At 41.3% G+C, this 15,242-nt stretch overlaps 1 protein-coding gene across 8 annotated transcripts in view; it reads right to left on the bottom strand.

Annotated features, from left to right (window-relative positions):
* Window positions 1-15,242, bottom strand: part of PLEKHG1 (pleckstrin homology and RhoGEF domain containing G1) — a 198,284-nt gene that overhangs the window by 118,644 nt on the left and 64,398 nt on the right. For 4 of the 8 annotated variants that reach the window (XM_068677079.1, XM_068677074.1, XM_068677075.1 and 1 more), the window contains exon 2: window positions 3,055-3,123. The gene's annotated coding sequence lies outside the window, so the exon portion shown is untranslated. Of the gene's footprint in view, window positions 1-3,054; window positions 3,124-13,805; window positions 14,072-14,296; window positions 14,551-15,242 lie in introns of those variants that run through there. The other 4 variants (XM_068677077.1, XM_068677082.1, XM_068677073.1 and 1 more) reach the window with 2 other exon arrangements.

Raw genomic sequence — 15,242 nt, 5'->3', positions numbered from 1 at the left:
GTCAGCTTCTCTGTAGCAAAGTAGAAAGACAGGTTTCATAAAACCATCAACAATTTACAACCCTAAAGATTCACTTCACATTGTTTCTATTTTAGCCTGGCTACAATCAGTTGCAAAAGATTTAGGGGAAACTTATGAAAAATTTCTAGCCTTAATTATGGCACTAGACCCTAATCTAGTATGCTAAATTAAGCCCTCAATATTCCCATGGATACTAATGCAACTGCACTAATAATCCAGTAGGCACTTTCTGCAATGAAAAAGCCTTCACAGGCCTTCATATCCCAACTGAAACCCTATTCTTGCACTATACCTCTGCTCCATTGCATACCAAAAATAGACCAGACTTACAGAAAACCTTACGCATGGGCATGCATCATTCTTTCCACCCCCACACAGTTTTGCAAGCCTTCATACCATTAAAGACCTGGCCTAAACAAAGCAATCAGTGACGCACAGATCCTCAAGAAATTTTTGTTTGTTTTTTAAATATGTATTGGCTTTTAGCATAAACACATTGTGTATTAAAACTCATTTTCAATTGTTAGAACATGTAGATTGATGTGATATTTCCTCCTCTGCTACAGCAGATGTAATGATTTTAAGAGTTGCTTGCTCATATTCATTAATTCTTTCCAAGGATTACTGTATTCTAAACAGCACCTTATTGAAACAATTAAAAGCACACAATGTTGTTATACAAGTCACATGGATAACAAAAATATAAAACAAATTTCATAAACTGTCTGCCTCATGCCCCCAAAACAATTCCAGAAAGAAAACATTCTTAAAATTTACAGATGTAATTCTGGAACGTGAAGCAAATTTACCAAAATTACTAATAGTTATTTGCTACGGAGTTAACATCCATCCCTAGAAGCTGTATCTGCCCAAACCATTAAGATATCCCTTTTACAGAACACCACTCATTATAATTTCATGGGACAATGAAAGAAAACTAATTCCTTACTAAATACATTTCACCTAGCCCTTGAATAAATATCCATTCAGTAGAAACATTTCCACACACCCTAGTTTTGTTGATACGATATTCTGGAACACCGTAAGCTATATGCTTGTCTGCCATGTATCCCAAAGAATTTTAGGAAATCCTCTGCTTCTTAGGACATGTATAAGCCCCATTGTCTCAGCTTTCAGAAAATAAGTTATTAAGTCTGACAGTCTCATTCAGCTTTTCTGTTCATCATGCAAGCATATTAAAATCAACCCCAACTCAAAATCAAGGCCAAGTGGCACATTTGAAATGAAATGGAAATCAGGGAGAAGGGAAAGAATTTGTGCAAGTAATTCACTTCCTAAGGTCATGAGGCCAATACTTAATGGGCATTTTGATATGCATAAATTTCAAGCTAAAAAAGACAATTTGCTGTGTGGGGCCTGGGAACGTACAGCCCAGCCTCCATAACTGTGGAGGAAAAAAAATATGCTAGTAATTAACCAATCATCAAATAATAGATGCAACTGAATAGTGTACCGAATTAAGGTCACGCCTTTTTTGTTGTTGTTAACATATGTTAAATCATGCAACGTTATTCAAATCAAAACTGCAACACTATTCAAATTCAAGTTACTATTTTTAGAAAAATTTCTGGTCTTTCCTCTCTCAGCCCAGATCTGCAAAATGCTTTCCTGCTTGCAGACTGTTACCCTTTGGATCCACAGGAAAGATCTTTCTAATGTTTATCAGATGTAAGCTTCAGCTGAATGCTAAGCAATTCCACTACTGCCTATGTATTAAGGCTATGCAATCTCAAAATATTGGAAGTGACTTAAAGCTGCCACTCTCCTAAAATTGTGTTAATATTTGAACACAACTGGATTATCAATACATACTACAAAAATATATTAAAAACCCTACCACCAATAGTATAAAATAAATATTAAGAGGGTGTCCTAACATAGCACATTAGTATTCCCTTTGCAGCTCACAGAAACCAGAGTGGCAATTAACATTTTTTTTTTTTTAAGTTGATCCACGCTATAGCGGTTTCAGCATTAGATGCTCTATCTGAAAGCAGTGAAACAGGTTATTTATAAGTCAATGAGTTTTTCCAAATACCAGTGCTTGTGCAGTTACCCACAAAGCCCATCACTAAATGCCCACTTTCTCCAAAGAGAAGAAAAGACTCCTCTGGGTTGGCACTGAGACTGAGACATTTGTAAGAAAGGAGGAAAAGGAGTGAAAAAGGGACCCTGCCTAAAGCCATCTTCTTGATTAACATTTACTGGGGAATCTCAAACCACCCCTATCATGGAGTTGGATTCAGTGATCCTTGTGAGCCCCTTACAACTCAGGATATTCTATGATTCTATGAAGATCTCTGCAACGTCAATATGGTTTAAATAGTGAGACAAATGAAGTTGCCTACTCTAATCAAGAGACATTTCCATGATATCTAAATCTGTTTTTTCCTATTATCTCAAGATCTTCAGGTCCTGCAGGACCTTTAGGTAGTAAGAGTACATAAAGAAAATTAAACCCTTAAAAAAATAAACTCAGAAAGAACAATTCCTTCTCAAAATGACATAAGCAATATTAGAAATCTCTACAGAATGCAGATGTCCCAGATCTTCCAAGCCCCCTACTCCTCATAATTACAAGACCATTCCTTCACCATAAAAATAGCACTCCTACCTCCAAAAGGATGGAGGAGTCAAGCGACTTACCAAAACTTTAGCTACAGATCTTTAGCAAAAATTGAGTTACTGAAACAGATGCTGAAATTGCAGACTTGCTATAACTGCAACAAAATTACAGACCTGCTACAACTGCTTAGGTGCCTCAATTTTTTTTATTTCATTAGTATAAAACTCCACTTGCACACACATCAATAAAACCCACCATCTTGGCTAACATCTCTGAGCTTTATTGTACATAGACTTATTTGGGATTTACATGTTAAGCAGTCTTATGGTTAACTTGGAGTATTTTCACTGAATGCCAATATTCAGCTCAGACAGAGGCACAAACATGATCTCTTTGCTTATAAAAAGAAAATAATAATGATAATATGTACTTGGTAGAGCACTCACCGAAGAAATCACTGTTAGGTTAGGCAAAGTGGAGTCAATTTTCCTCTCTTCTGTTCAAGCTACGACATTCTGTAAAAGGAGAACAACAGTTATGGAATTAGAGAAAAAATAAAACAGAGCACAACTCTAACCTGTCAGGGAAGATGTGCTGTATGCACGTGAAGCCACACTCCCAGCACTGCCTTTGCATTTTGCCTTAGACAAGCTGAATAAAATGTAGCACGGGCTGATTTTGGTTCATACAGACTAAAAGGTATTAGGTTTTGAATAGGAATTAGACACTAATGTGATTCTGAAAATCCCATTACCACCTCTGCGAATACCTACCTACCTACGTGTTGTTAAAATCTAGTTGAAATAGATTATCTGAGGTTACAGTCTGAGCCTGATTCAGAGCAGGAAAGTGTTCTCAAATTGCCAAGATCTAAACTCTGAAAGCTTCAGGCCACATTGCTTCTAGAAATTGTTATCACAGATTTTAAACCTAATTGTCTTTAATGCCTGGAAACTCCTATCTAATGAGCCACCCACTTTCCTGCTAAGCAATATAAGGACACATCAGTAGCTCTAAAGCAAATCTGTTCCGTTAGTTATCTCCTAGCACCTGCCTGGTAGCTGCATCTGATCTAGCTATTTTCATAGAATCAACAAAGAATGAATCCAAATGAAAATACCATTTTGGCTGGCACTTCACAAAACACAACTGTTTTGATTAGTGGTAAGGTGATTGTTGGACCAGATGATCTTGGAGGTCTTTTCCAACCTTTGTGATTCTATGATACAGTTGTGATGCAGATCTTTCTAGCAAAAGTTATTGACTTATCTTTAAACCATCAGAACCACAGGTCTCTTGATTTAAACTTAACCTTTCCTAAATTTACAATCCTTCCAGCCTCCACAATATTATTCAGAAGGTCAACCAGAAATCAAACATGGATAACTTTTTTTTTTTTTTTAATTATTATTTTCATTTCTCTGAAACATGAGCTTATGTTTGCCTCTTCTGGAGCACATCAAGATTAAATTGCCTCGCCTCTCCTTCATAGCTATTTCTGTGCTATGGACGCAGCCAGACACGACAGGGAAGAACCCAAAGAACAGAACATCAAATGTTCTCACTCTGGACTTCCAGGTAGCTATTAAATGTAAGACTGGATTTTTCTTTTTTCTTTTTAATATCACCATAAGGCATATTTATATACTTGGAGTGGAAACAGCGCACAGTCAGCTGCAATTGATTTCCTGTATGGCAAAATACCTCAGGCATTCAGCTGGCTGGGAACATTACAGAGGCCTCTCACCATTACCAGGTTTTTGGGACCAAGATGCTCTGCCCAATGCCTGTTCTTACGCCAGAATAAACAGAATCCCAGCCGGGTGTCCAAGTTAATTTGGTCTAGGGGAACCAAACCATAAACAGGCAAGATTTTAAACTAAAAATCCATTTTAAAAATATTGGTCTACTTTCAACTTAAACAGTATACAATCAATTCAATCTTGCTAATGTGGCATGATGTTCATCTCTACTTCCTTTTCAAAGTACAAAAACACTGCTCCATCTGAGAGATGCTTTTTTATTATTATTATTTAAATGAAATACCAACACTTTTTCTCCCCATGCAGTTGCTAAATTTACAACAATAAATACACTCTACATGGAAACTTTACAGATTTTAAAAGGCGTATTTTTTGCCCCATCACTGAGTGACAATTGTATTTACAGTTTTATTTACAGCATTTAGTTTTTCTCCATGTGTAATCAAGTACATAGCACATAGTCTCCACTAACATTTCTATGAATTTGCAGAAAGGAACATATGAGTAGTCTTACTAGGTTCCTGTGATTAGACTGCAACAGTTGTAACATTCAAATGCCCGACTACCTTCCTGTACCTCAGACTGTAAATTAAGCGAAACCAAAATACAGCATGAGCTGTAATTACCATGCTACTTTCCATTTAGTCTGTGCAAATTCCCTTATTCTGAAACCCTCCAGAGGCAAAGGACCCCATTTCAATTGCTAAAGAAAGTAGTTTATTTAAGAACCGTAGACAGAGCCAGACTATCAACACATAAGAAGTAGCAATAACCATGACCATTTAAACACATACACACAAGAGTGTGAGCAGATAAGGAAACCAGGAAGAAACCTAAACTTTCTACAGTGGCACTCTGGTTTGATGACAGTTTCATCCACAACAGCTTCTTAGTTCCCAATTAAAATAAATGATCCAATGCAAAAAGATATTCTCTAAACTCCAGAGCATCCGACAGCTTTTCAAAGCCTTTGGGTTGATGACTTCTGGCAGGGTCCTACAGTCGCTTATGAACCAACTGAAGCACAAGCTTTTGGACACTATGGGGAGATCTTCTATCAACCTCCTTTAACTTTTTCGAAAATGTTTTCTACAGGTCTTGTCTTTTTCTTTCAGGTTTTCCTGTCATATAGAAAGATAAATTTCTCATTCTGTGAAATTTTTGACCAATTAGACTGACTATAAGGTTTATTTCTCAAACATCAGTGTAACAATATAACACGCTGTTGCACTAGAAACACTATTACAAGGAAAACATGTGCATGTCCACTAAAAAAAAATTGATTAACCAAATATATTGTCACTTGTTCTGTAATTTCTTTATCTGCTTTAAAATTGCCTTAGTTGTTCCAAAAATACATCATAACTATTAATAAAAAACTTTGTTTTCCTAATCATTTTTAGAAGATACATAGGAATCAAATTCTTATTAATAGATATATGTAGCAAAGCATGCAGTTTAGTTTAGTTTAAGCTAAAAACCTTACTGGAGTGTCAAAAATGTAAAAGAAGCCTTGCACAGGACCCAAGGTAAGCAGAACCTACATTCAGCTATAGAAACTTATAAGAAACTTATATTCAGATATAGTCACATTTAAGTTGATTTGAATGATTTGACTGTAAAACATTCTGCCACCTGGAAATTTCACTGTAACATTAAATGAAAAGTCCAGAAATCAGAAAACTATCTTTCAAAACCCAGTTAGATGAAACTTCTATTTTTGGGTATACTCCAGATACAACCAAAATGACTTTCAGTAAGACCGGTGGGTTGTTTTTCTCTTGGGATTCTTTAGGTTAAGATCTCAAAAAGTGACACAAAACCCTTTTGTGCTACACACTAATGGTCCAGGACTGAGGTGCTGACTGAAAGGCTAATATTATCACTGTGCTCCAACAAACTGACTTCCTCAAACACGTAAGTATGGTTTTGAATCTCAAAATCTCTGCTCTTCAAGGACTTCCCTATCCCGTTTCTGCTAGGGAAAAAGACAAAAGCAAGTGAAACCCACCCAACTATGTATCATTGCACTTCACAAGCTTACAAGTAGGAGTGACTCAGATCTGCTTTAATTATAAATATTAAGTCACCCCTGCTCTCACTTGGTCCCCAACCGTACTAAATTGTATCTCGTATTCAGACAATTCTCTCCTTAATGCTTGGACAGTATTATGCGTTCAACATAATAAACCATTGTCAATATAGGTTATATAAATTAAAAACAAGTACTTGTGCCAAACAATTCCACACAAATCTGACAAGAAAATTACTCGCAGAACGTCACATTTCTTAGACAGCAAACCACTGCGCAGGTTTCATCACCAACAACTACAACTAAACTAAGAATTTATTGGGCATGATTATTACGGAGTCACATGCCAGTACTTATAGCCCAACTTTCCTAGCCAAGGAAAGCAGTTTGCCTATTACAACATCAAGGGAAGGCCACATACTGTAGCACCTTCTTGTTGCATGATGTAACTGTGATGAACGGACAGAAGATCTGCCGCTTCCCAGAGAACCAGATTTATTCCACATGTGATCACCTGAGAGCTTTCCCAGATGTATTAAGCTAATTGCATGAGCTAAGTATATGCAGCCTTCCTACCTCTCACAGCAGTGAGCAACACAAAGGTGGAGTTGCATGAGAACGTCAACAGCTAAGAGTAATCCCTTGCCAGAACTCCTCCAGATCATTTCTTGCGTGACCTCAAACTGTCCCAAGGAAGGAAGTCAGTGTTTGGCAGCTATGGCATACACAAGTAACTCTGACCTAACTACCAAAACTAATCGTCTGCTGATAAGGCGCAACACTTGTAACTAGCAAACAAGAGAAACCAACCCAGTATGTTTCTGAAATTGTCACAAAACAGGCATAGCCAATCCTCTATTAAAAACAAAAAGGACTCTTCATGCAGCACAGTCATCAATTTAAGAACCAAAGGGGAGAAAAAAAAAAAAACAAACACAGAGTGAGCAGATCCCTCATCACTATAACACAGTGGCAATGAAGAGGCATTCAGTCTGTCCTGGCACCCTTCTCTCTCTTGAAGCTTCAACAGCCGCGTGATGCACACAGCCAGGGTAGGCAGATGCACCCATCAGGTATGTAGAGAAAAGCTATCCCCTAGAGATGAAACACACTGCAAAGCAGCAGATCTTCAGTGACAAAAGCTGACAACCACCTTTCTTATGAAGGCATCATGGTTTTGTTTTCCAGAATTCTTCCTTGCAAAGCAGGCACAGCTAACCTATTCAAACAGCATGCAGTGCCATGCGGAAGAAATCCTTTCTCCATGCCCCAGCAGTACGTATCTGATACTTGATATAGCAGGTAGATGTTCAGATGAGATATTAAGGGGTTTCCCCTGGAAATCGGGGAGAAACTCACAAGGTTAAGTGAGTGCAAGGTTTGGAGGAGGAGATAGTGGAGAAGATACCATCCTACGACAGAAGAGAACAGACTTGACAATATGACTGACCTGATAAGGAATAGATAAAGCTAACTCAGTGAGGAGTGGGGCAAGATAGCCTCTCTCTGCAGGACAGACAGTAACCTCTTCAGGTGGCAGGAGCACAAAATGACCAACATAGATCATATCAGAGATTAATAACTTGTGTCTCATCTAACATGAGGGAGACTGACAATTATCAGAGAAGACTGAAAGGAAAGATTACGAACATCATACGCTGCTGGTGTGTAAGGGAGGGCAAGCTGTCTCCCCAAATGCACTCATGACTCATTAAAAACACTTTTCCCTCCCATTCAAATAGGCTAAGTCAGAAGAATTAGCTGTTTCTGCAACAGACTGAAGTCTATGTTGACATCATTCAGGTACTAAGGTATGACAGCTCTCTGAGCAACACCACAAGGTATGTTATCAGGATAATGAAAGCGAACTGTGAAGTAAACAGTGACGAAGCTTTATAACCTCTGGAGTTGCAGCATGATAATCTCAGCAGCACCAAACCTGCTTGCAAGTTAAATTGATGTTTCCGTTCATATTAACTTGGTTACAGTTTAAATAGCGAGTAGGAAACTTTGTGCATGCTGAAGTGATAAAGAAGATAACAGGCTTGCATAATCACTAGTTCTATGTTTCCCTCATCTATTTTCAAAATAATTCTCAGAGGATGAATTGTAATTTCCCCTTCGTATCAGTCAATTCCTGTATTAAGGAACCAAAGCACCATGTTACTGTAGATTGAAGTGCCATAAATCAGTGACAGCAGCAGCAACCAAGCCGTTCTGCCACTGTTTATTTCAGATTTCTGAAATGCTTTGGAACCCCATTTATGAACTTGACCTCACTGTGACATGCAAAACAAATACAAAAGAAAGAAAAAAAGAGTTCATACTGGTAGGTAAGAATCACAACAAAGCTGCAGCTGACACTGGCTAATTTTAGGGTACATGGGGGAAGGTTTAAGTATTGGTAAATACTTTAAGAAAAGTTATTTTATAGCCAGTTAGCAAAGACAAACCTGCCTGTGTTTACAGATAACTCCACCTAACACGAGTGGAAGCATGGGAGAAAGTACAAATGATACAGACTACGTACAAAATCTAAGAGATAGGGACTATTAATGTGGACTGATTGAAGGCAGAGCCTTTAACCTTGAAACGCACACCCAGATGACAACGCTGAAAAGTTGTCAGCCATGACCGTGAAAGGAAGCTGGCTGTTACACTGTCCCCAGCATTCCTTAGGGCAATCTAAACAACCTTCCCTTCCTAATCTGGACATCAAGGTTTTATCTACAACAGCTCTGAGTAAGCCACTGGGCAGGTGATTCAACAACAAGCGGTCCCACAAAACCCTTTTACCCCTGCTCAGTGCTTCCAGTGAGAGGATGCATGGATCCCATCAGCAGAAAACATTATCCGTATGATATAAGCGCCTGGGGCATGATCCTGAAATGTCTGAACGGATAAGAATGCTCAAATACTTCAACGTTAACATTCATTAAGTCAGATTTTAAAACATCTGGGCAGGGCTCACATGCAAGTTTCTACAGAACGCATGCTTACAGGAAGAGGCTTGGCACCACTTGTAGTCTGAAATTCAATGACAGAGCAGCCAAGCAAGACTTATAGGATTCAAAGATAATTAGTACTGTTTAGGAGTCAACTTTGCAAGGGAAACAGCTGCCAGCCCAAGATATACCTGTTGATTACACCTATAAACCGTACATGTAACTTCCACTGGCATAACCACCCACGGTCCTGTGGAGGACTAGGAAGCAGGACTACTGGAACTCATACCATGGAAGGAAGAAAGAAACCAAGTCATGAGCATCAAGTTTCTGTCCTAGATAAGATTTTGAACCTTGCTCTGTATTTTCACAGCAGGGCTCTGCATCAGGATCACTGAGAACATAGTCAGTGACCACCCCAAACCCCGGTCTCGCATAAGGCACTCCAGTCAACAGCTGACAGTGGTCTGAAGCAGCCTTTAAATGCTTGGACAGCTGCTTCTTTTAGGCCTCCTCAGCAACTATCAGCAGCTCTTCCCTCAATTTCCTTCCCCAGTCCACCCTGACTAGGCCCCTCTTTTCCTGCACCTGCAATCGTGTTTGCAGTTGAATCTATTTTAGGCCAAGTAAGTTCATAAAAGCTCAACTTGGTGAATCAGATAAGGCAGACCTATTTGATACAACAGCCATATATAGACAAATGTTTTATATCCTTAAAGAGTCTTGAGAAACTGTTAACACTATCAGCTACTTTGTTACACAGACTCTTTTGGAAATGGAATTAACACAAATAGCCTTTTCAAGTTATTATTTAATCTGTTCACATTCATCTCTTGTATTCATAACCACACACACAAGAAGTGTACCCAGCACTTCCAATCATAACTGTTGCCACTGTGCTGCTGATATGACCAAGACTGACTTTACTTCTTTACTCGCTCTGCTCCCATTCCCCCCATTCATCCTTATCTGTGATGTTTTCATCAGGGAATTTCACTTCTTCTTTCAAAGTGAAGTTCCTGCACATAACAGTTAAAATAAAAGAACTGGAAGGTATAACTTTATTAGTCTTAAAACACTAAAATAACTGAAAAATACTACAAGATTAACAGCTAGTAAACCAAATGCACAAGTCTGGGAAGTCTGAGCCATAACAGGGGTTGGGGGAGGGAAGAAAAGTATTTGGGATTGGTGATGCTACACAGCTCTTCCAAAGGTTTTGGTTCGTTTCCAAAAACGAGCAGATTAATTAACAAGTAAATGAGCATCTATTAGAAGTGCTTTGAAAAGCATGTTTTATAAAGAGGTGAGGAAAAAAAAAAAACAAAACAAAAAAACCAACTATGAATTCCATGTCATCCCATCCTCTGTATTCTCAGTTTACAAGAATAACGCTTTTTTTCCACTTTTTTCCTCATTGCCAGTTCCACAAACTAAAGCTCTCTGTGTAACCACAGCAATGCAGGTTCTCAAAGCTAAGCATTCAGCAACACCTCTGCAAGTCCTTTTGCTACTCCAGACTGTGCTGAGGGCTGCAATAATTCTCTGTTGGTTGGTTTGGTGTTTTTTCCCCTCTCTCAACACTGTAAAATAGAAATGCTGTTTAGAATAAGTAGTAGTAACATCTTCGTCATCCCCATGAGCAAAAGTTACAGATCATTCTGAAAGGACTGCCACACATAATCACAACCAATCCATATGTCTTCAGTAGACATGATTTTATTTTTTTTTAAACACAATTTTACTGCATCTTTTCTAGTCAAGATACCTTTGTGCTGTATTTGGCCCTCTAAGGAATTTAAGTTAATGTAACTTAAAGCCATAACTACTTTAATGTGTCTATTTGTTGTTTTTACCAGAACAATCACCCTTTTCAACACATGAGTGAATACAAAAGAGAATGGACATCAGAAAAATTCCTTTCTAGTAACTTAGAACTGCCATGGCTTTACAGAGGTCAAATCCAAGAAATGCTTCCCAGAGTCCTTTAAATGGGTTCATCACCATATCGGATATTTTGATTATTTCCTGACCAAGTGTATGTCCACCCTATGACCATGGGGTGCATGAAAGAGTGATGCTGAGCATCTCCATTTGCCAGCCAGCAGTGTGGCCTCTCTCCACTTCGTGGCCATGAAGATGGCCAAGAATTGCAGCTCTGGCTTGGGAGGGGAGAGATTTGGCCCAGCCAAGCAAATGCTGAGGTGGTGACAAGTATGAGGGTAATAAACACATAAATGCAAATCACCTCTTCGAGGAGTCTTTGACATACTTTGATAAGTCTAGCTTTAACCTTTTAGATAATAATAAATATAAATAATAATAAGGACACACAAGAAGGGTACTAAGAACTCAAGTCTGACAGTTCCACAGGTTTTTTGCTAAGCACAGTTCATACCAAGACCTCAAATTCAACAACTTCAGACCCAAAGTACACCACTGGACAGTTAGCTTGTATTCTCACATCCTGCCCAAGAAAGAGGGAAAACACATTAGCAGATGTTCTGAAACCATGAGAGCTTCCAAAAAATGAAGTTCACTATTTGAAGATTTCCAAAGCCACACATCGTTAACTTCCACCCTTTGCTAAAAAAATCAAAACTGTCTTCACAAGATGTTTTCAAGTAAGACTACAGCTTACAAATCAATTTGATTATGCACCCATATTTTCTATTTCTGAAAACCATGAAGTAAAACAACAAGAAAAATGACACATTAACACCTCGTGTGGCAATCATAACCTGCCTTTGCAGGGATACACTCAGTCATACAGCCACAGGTCAATATTGTTTACCTAGGGCTCCACAGACTTGTGGGAAAACGACAACATTCCAGTAAATGAACACATTCAGAACTGAACCATTTTATCAGAGCATCTTGCATCGTTCCCATTTGTCAACTTTAGAACACAGAGAAGTAGAGAGTCAAAGCTGAACAGCAAAGCTTTGGGACGAACCAGAGAACAATACCAATATTCACTAAGAGGCTGATCTCAGACTGCCCTCTCATATTTTCAAGACAAGCACCCTATTAATAAATTTTCTAACCTTAGCATAACTCTTATGTTTTCCTCTCAAAGCACCCCCACATCTACTGGTGAAGAGCTCTCAAAATCAAGACAACTGCACATCACAGGCACCAGAAAGAGTTTTAAATAAAACTCAAAGAAGTTATATATTGTGCCTTGCCAACCACAGTGAATTACATAGCCAGGAGTTGCTACTGCCAGATTTAGCTTTGTACGAGCTAACAGGATTCCTTTATAAATTTAGCTAGAGGCACAGGCAACAAACGCTTGTGGAAATTTGAACTGCAGCTCTCAAGCTGCAAAGATTGTTCCCTCCAAGAATGAAACGGTAGCAAAGGAAGACTATTAGAAGGATCCCATTACACAGCTTTCAAAACACCTATAAGCCATCAGGTTCTCTAGGCAGCATCATAAATACCGTAATTATCAGCAAGCAACATGAAAAGAAAAAAAGCAAGGCCACAGCTGTTTCTGTGTCTCAATTAATAATCAGAGGGAGGGGGAAAGCCGAGCAAAGAGGAGCGTGTTAGTTGTACGTTCAGCTGGCATCAAAGTTTGTTCCAGGTCCTCTTCCCTCACACCCAGAGCACTGTTACTTGTGAAGGAAGGAAATGAGAGCCTCGGGGTTGTCAACACCGGCTGAGGGATGAGGTCCGAAGGGCTTCCCATTCAGCAAGGAGGACAAGGGCTAGGACACACAGCCCACAAAGCAGGGGAAGGACGGGGACGGGAGAGGGGGAAACACATCCGTGGTTCTGCTGGACACTGGAACACTGCTCTGCCGCCTCGCTCTCCTCTTCCCACCCCAGGATAAACATCCTTGATACTTAATGATAAGACCAATCATACTTTTAACCCCCTCTGGGCCACAGTCATCACATCCCGATGAACATTCCTTAAAAGCATCAAAGTTCTTAGAGATGGTTGCCCAAAAGACACCGGTTTAGCAAAACACCTGTGTAAAACCAGAAACGCCAAGCAGTTTTAGCGTGCATTAAGGGGAGCACGTCCTTCCCCCCGAACCCCAAAAAAGGACCCGACAAAGCCTTGCGACCTCGCCTAAGCCCGGAGCCCCGTAAGCAGAGCGCAGGCGTGCGCCCGACGCCCCCCTTCTCCTGCCGGGGGCTGCCCGGGGGTGGGGTGCCCCCACAAAAAAAACCTTCTGGGTGTCCCCCAGCGACCAGCAGCCGGCCGGAGCCCCGCCGAGAGCAGCTCACGGAGCAGAGGCAGGGAGAGGGGCGGGGGGGCGGCTCGCACAAAGGCTGCGGACACAATGGGGGCAGGCGGCGGGGCCGGGGGAAGGGGATGGGGAAGGGGATGGGGCCGGCCCTAGGGGGGCTGCGGGCTCCTCAACGACCACCAGGACCCCCCCCCACAACCCGGGGGTCGCCCCCTCTCCCTCCTCCTTCCCCCCCCCCTCAGGGCTTACCGGCAGCCTCTCGCCCTCCGGTGCCCCCCTCCCGTTCACGCTCGGGGCGCAGGGGCTTCGGACGGGGGTCACCCCGTCGGTGCCTCCCCCTCGCAGCGCTCCGCGGCCGTGCCTCGGCTCCCTCCGTGCGCTCCGGCTCCGGGCAGCGGCTTAATCCCTAAACTTCCTCCTCCTCCTCCTCCTCCTCCCGTGCGGGCAGGGGACTCGGCGGAGCTCCCCTCCTCCATGCAGCTCCCGCAGCCCAGCCGCTGCCTCGGCCCCTCCCCGGGGAGGCCCGGCCCGGCCCCGGGCCGCAGCTGACTCCGCTCCCCTTTTCCTCTCCTCCACCCCCCCGGAGGCTGGGGGAGAGAAGAAAGATTAACCGCCTGGACTTATTCCTGGAGCCCGGCCAAGGCGAGCAGTCAAATTACAGCCCCGGGAAGAAGAAGGGAGGAAAAAAGGAGAGGAAGAGAGGAAAAAAAATAAATAATAATAGTAAAAAACTCGGCTACCGTTTTCACGCACGGAGCAAGCGCTCCCCGTTCAGCCTCGCCGCCGGCTCCTCTCCGGCACCGCAGGTTTGCTGTCCGCTGCTCCAACGCCCCGTTGAGCTCCAAACCAGAGGCTTGGAGCTCCCGTAAATGAGTTAAAACGTCCAAAAAGTGCAAGGGGCAGGTCAGCGCCGAAATACGGCCCGTAAAAAAGCAAATTCAGAGAGGTTTTGGAGATTACATCTGCCCCCCGGCAGTCTGCGCGGCCACCTTCTGTGAGAAGGTGAGCCCGAGCTACCTTTAAATTACAGCTTGGGAAGGTTGTACAAGACACACGCTAAGAAAGAAGCTGCTTAAATAAATCCTGAATTCTTCACACACTCAGCTGTCCCCATCCTTCTGGCCCCTAACAAAATACAGGTTTTCTTGTAAAAAGCCTGCTCTGGGCTTTGCGTTCGGTAAAGCCCTGCTGCTTTTGTTCTCTAGCACAGTCTCTCCCTCTACTCGTGATAATACAGAGCACATGGGGTGTGAGGCAGTTTGGGAGGTCAGAATAGCTCAAAGTTTTAAGATGTCAAAACAAGTAATTACTTCAGTAACTCAGTAAACCAGGAAGTTTTGGCGTTTGCCCTCATCTTACCTGTTCCCATCAGATTCCTACAAAAAAACTGCTCTGGCAAGGCCTGTCCCATTAATTTAAAAGCTCAGAGCTCCTTCCCAACATCTACGCAGTGTATGTTTCAGACCAGTGCTGAATTTTAAAAGCTCAACACATTTACAAATTCATTCTGGCCACATTTCAAACCAAAGGTTTGCATTAAAAGAAGTGGGAATAAATCAGCTTATCAACCAAAGAATAAAAACAAAAACCCTCAGCAGCCTTAACGGCAGCTGTTCTTAGAAATAATATTTATTCACATTGCAGAATTAGAGCACAGTTATTACTGAGGGGTAAGTCCTGACCCAC

The sequence above is a fragment of the Anas acuta genome, chromosome 3 (assembly GCF_963932015.1).
Source record: "Anas acuta chromosome 3, bAnaAcu1.1, whole genome shotgun sequence".
Classification (NCBI taxonomy): domain Eukaryota; kingdom Metazoa; phylum Chordata; class Aves; order Anseriformes; family Anatidae; genus Anas; species Anas acuta.
This window is presented reverse-complemented; position numbering and strand designations above follow the sequence as displayed.